Source organism: Pelecanus crispus, chromosome 3 (genome assembly GCF_030463565.1).
Source record: "Pelecanus crispus isolate bPelCri1 chromosome 3, bPelCri1.pri, whole genome shotgun sequence".
In the NCBI taxonomy this organism is placed as follows: domain Eukaryota; kingdom Metazoa; phylum Chordata; class Aves; order Pelecaniformes; family Pelecanidae; genus Pelecanus; species Pelecanus crispus.
This window is the reverse complement of record NC_134645.1, coordinates 13,156,937-13,161,567: the sequence shown is the minus strand read 5'-3', so window position 1 is coordinate 13,161,567 and position 4,631 is coordinate 13,156,937. Positions and strand designations below refer to the sequence as shown.

The following is a 4,631-nucleotide window of genomic DNA, read 5'->3' as shown; positions in this document are numbered from 1 at the left end:
ATAAAAGGAGAGCCAAGGAGGATCTCCAGCCTTTGCTGGATGTGGGGGGGAACATTGTCACCGAGGACAAGGAAAGGGCTGAGGTACTTAACGCCGCCTTTGCCTCTGTGTTTAACAGCCAGACCAGTCATCCCCAGGGTACTCAGGCCCCTGAGCTAGAAGATAGGGACGGGGACCAGAATGGAGCCCTCATAGTCCAGGAGGAAGCAGTTAACGACCTGCTACGCCACCTGGACGCTCACAAGTCTATGGGGCCAGGTGGGATCCACCCGAGAGTACTGAGGGAGCTGGCAGAGGAGCTCACCAAGCCACTTTCCATCATCTGTCAGCAGTCCTGGTTAACAGGGGAGGTCCCTGAGGACTGGAGGCTTGCCAACGTGACACCCACCTACAAGAAGGGCCGGAAGGAGGACCTGGAGAACTACAGGCCTGTCCGCCTGACCTCGGTGCCGGGAAAGATTATGGAGAGGTTCATCTTGAGTGAACTCAACAGGCAAGTGCCGGTCAACCAGGGGATCAGGCCCAGTCAGCATGGGTTCATGAAAGGCAGGTCCTGCTTGACCAAGCTGATCTCCTTTTATGATCTGGTGAGCCGCCTGGTAGATGATGGAAAGGCTGTGGATGTCATTTACCTGGACTTTAGCAAAGCCTTTGACACAGTCTCCCATAATATTCTCCTTGGGAAGCTGGCAGCTCATGGCTTGGACGGGTGTAGTCTTGGCTGGGTAAAAAAACCGGCTGGGCGGCCGAGCCCAGAGAGTAGTGGTGAATGGAGTTAAGTCCAGTTGGCGGCCGGTCACGAGCGGTGTTCCCCAGGGCTCTGTTTTGGGGCCAGCCTTGTTTAATATCTTTATCAGCGATCTGGACGAGGGGATTGAGTGCAGCCTCAGTAAGTTTGCAGGTGGCACCAAGTTGGGTGGGAGTGTCGATCTGCTGGAGGGTAGGATGGCCCTGCAGAGGGACCTGGACAGGCTGGACCGATGGGCCGAGGCCAGCTGTATGAGGTTTAACAAGGCCAAGTGCCGGGTCCTGCACTTGGGTCACAACAACCCCATGCAACGCTACAGGCTCGGGGAAGAGTGGCTGGAAAGCTGCCTGGCTGAAAAGGACCTGGGGGTGTTGGTCGACAGCCGGCTGAACATGAGCCAGCAGTGTGCCCAGGTGCCCAAGAAGGCCAAGAGCATCCTGGCTTGTATCAGGAATAGTGTGGCCAGCAGGAGCAGGGAGGTGATTGTCCCCCTGTACTCGGCGCTGGTGAGGCCGCGCCTGGAACACTGTGTCCAGTTTTGGGCCCCTCAATACAGGAAAGACACTGAGGTGCTGGAGCGCATTCAGAGAAGGGCAACAAAGCTGGTGAAGGGTCTGGAGCACAGGTCTTATGAGGAGCGGCTGAGGGAACTGGGATTGTTTAGCCTAGAGAAGAGGAGGCTGAGGGGAGACCTTATCGCTCTCTACAGCTACCTGAAAGGAGGTTGTAGTGAGGTGGGTGTTGGTCTCTTCTCCCACGTAGTTAGCGATAGGACGAGAGGAAATGGGCTCAAGCTGCGCCAGGGGAGGTTTAGGTTGGATATTAGGAGAAATTTATTCACGGAGAGGGTAGTCAAGCATTGGAACAGGCTGCCCAGAGAGGTGGTGGAGTCACCATCACTGGAAGCATTCAAAAAACGGGTAGATGTGGCACTTTGGGACATGGTTTAGTCTAGTCTACCCTTGATTGGTTTAGTGTGGACTTGGTAGTGTAAGTTAATGGTTGGACTGGATGATCTTAAAGGTCTTTCCCAACCTAAACGATTCTATGATTCTAAGTGCTTAATTTTCATCAAATTCCTCCCTGGCCCCACTAAAAAGTGTCCGATTGGACTTGTTTCAGAAGGGATGTGTCTGTGTCCAAGTATTTCAAGAGAAATCCAAAACTGTATTACAGTTGGTAACACTGCGTATAAAATATTGCTCTCTTGGCCTTGAACAGACAGACTCCCAAGTAGGAATAAGGCATTTTCTGTAAGGTGTTCCAAGGAGCAAGATGCTGTCACGGCCGTCTTTGTGGACTCCTGGGGACTCTGTTACGTCAGCTTGTCAGTTCTCTTCCTTAATTGTAACGCTTAACGAACCCTCCTGAATCTCTGTTGCAAACACAAGCAATTCAGAACCCGGGCATCACAGGGATGCCACAGGTCTCTGAGTCGCCCCTGTAAGCATCGGTGCCTATCACCCTCTTGAGCGTTGCCAATGCTCCCCGCACGCTGGCCAATTAATCCTCCTCCCTTGTGGCTTGCTAAGAACTCCCTTCTTCCCAGAAGCTGCAGAGCAGTGCAGGGCATCGTCTGGCTTCACTAGACCTCTTCTGCTCTAGGTTGCACACGGAAACAGTGCACTTGCTTTGCTGGAGGGGAAAAGAGGAGGCCAGTGAGGTTTAAATGGCCAGAGGTGGTGTTGAAAGGTCGGGTGGAGCCAGACAAACCCCACTCTTTCATCTGTTGGCTGGTGTTGCCCTCCTCTGATCTATGCACAGATCTCAAGGTTTGGACACGGGGAAAGCGTGGTTTGGTGGGCACAGTGGCATCTCCGTGGGCACACCGAGACTGCACGACTCTCGGCCGGGTTAAGCAAGCCCTTCCGGACTTCTCTTACATGCCAGGAAGACGGACACTCTCCCGGCAGTGCAGAAACGAGACATTACAAGCTTCTGGAAGATTGCATCGGGTTGAAGATTAGGTCACTTGCACCTGCAAATGCAGCGTGGGTGCGGCAGAGCGGGTGGCTCAGCTGAGATGGGGTATTTTTTACAGCTTTGCCACAATAAAACTCTCACACGCATTTAACGCTCCTAACAGGCTTTACTGAACTTGTGACTGGAAAGGGAATTTACAACAAAGCAATTAAATAAACACTAAGTTAAAGCACAGTACTATTGTACGTAATGTTCCAAAGGGCTTGAATCACTATCAGGTTCCGACACATTAAGACTTTAAAACAACATTAATATTCAAAGTGTACCCACGCCTATACTTATCATCGTAACACGTTTCAACACTCCCAACAATGTACATTTGTGCTTACGGTCCCCGCATACGCTCAAGACCCATGAAATGCTGCAGTGCACTTGTACGGTTGAGAAGAGCACTGCATGAGACAGGCACGAACCATGTGCTGGAAGCTGCCTGCGGAATATGGGGTTTACCTCTAAATCAAACTGACTCTCTGGACAACAAATGGAAAGCGCTAGCACGCCTTCTGGAGCACACGTGTCATACCCGAGGGGGGAACGAGTCTCCGTGTCACTCAATTAACACTGTAGTTTCACAGATGCTGTAGGTTAGTGCTGCCTAAAGAAGTACCCCACCTTTCTCTGGCCGTTTGTTCCCATGCACATCTCCGGCTACCCTTGAGCCAGTGCAAAGCACTTGTACATTTGCGCAGTGGACCAGCCAGGGAAACTGATTGAGCTTCACGCCAATTCAGCCAGCACACACAAAAGAGCGCTAGCTCTGATTCTCCTTGATTTCCCTGGTCACGTTCGCTGGGCAGCTGTGCTGGCACCAGAAAGACACCAGCACAGGGGAGGGACGCGCTGCCTGGGAGCAGGAGGACAATTTCTGTAGGCAGCAGTACTGCAAAAAACACCAGTTTAGCTGCTTGCTAACTGGAGTCACCGACCTCGCCACACAGCCAGCAGCCTCGTGCTCGCTCCAGACGCTTATTGTCTGGCGGCTCCTGTGGCGGCTCCCGCGTGGACTCGGGACCGGAGCTCGGGACGTGGCGGTGGCACCATGGCTGGTGGCAAAGCAGGAAAGCACAGTGGGAAGGCCAAGGCAAAGGCAGTGTCGCGCTCACAGAGAGCTGGGCTGCACTTCCCTGTGGGCAGGATCCACAGACACTTGAACACTCGCACCGCCAGCCTACGGGCAAGTGGGTGCCACCGCTGCCGTCTACAGCGCTGCCATCCTTGAGGACCTCACCGCCCAAGTGCTGGAGCTGGCAGGCAACACGTCAGAGGATCTCAAAGTCAAGCGGATCGCTCCTCGTCACTTGCAGCTGGCAATCCGCAGCAATGAAGAGTTGGATTCCCTGATCAAAGCCACCATCGCCGGTGGAGGTGCCATCCCCCACATCCACAAGTCTCCCATTGGAATGAAGGGACAATAAAAAACGGCATGGAGAGGGGAAAAAAAAAGCAGCCCCCTCCCTGCCATCATCATCGTACGCTACCTAGCACAGAAGAAATCTTGGGGATATGTGGAATTTTTTTTTTTTTAAGGAATAGTTCAAAGGAAGAGCACAGACAATTGACTGTAGAGAGGAGGAAACATCGGTAGGGGCTTTAGATTCAAAGTTTGGCACAAAGTTGTACCTCGTTGGGCAGCACCCCTTGGTGTGGTGGTCGAGGGGCTCAGCTGCTCCCCTGGGTTTTATACAAATATGGAACTGACCTCCTCCCAGCACTGCCATGCTACCTGCACTCTGGAAAGGGCAGGGGAGATACCCTATGAATATCTGGGGGCAGCAGGGCAGTGCAGGATGGGGAGGAAGAGCCCAAGCAGCAGGTGAAGCTCCACCATGTTTCAAGGGAGGACAGATGGATGGCGATTGATTGATTGATTGCTGGCTGGGAGGCACGCGCAGGCCGGCTG

The 4,631-nt window shown here is 53.2% G+C and overlaps 1 pseudogene; it reads left to right on the top strand.

The window, feature by feature from the left end:
* The first annotated feature begins 3,770 nt into the window (after nucleotides 1-3,770).
* LOC142593324 (histone H2A.V pseudogene) lies at nucleotides 3,771-4,146 on the top strand (annotated as a pseudogene).
* Nucleotides 4,147-4,631: the final 485 nt, after the last annotated feature.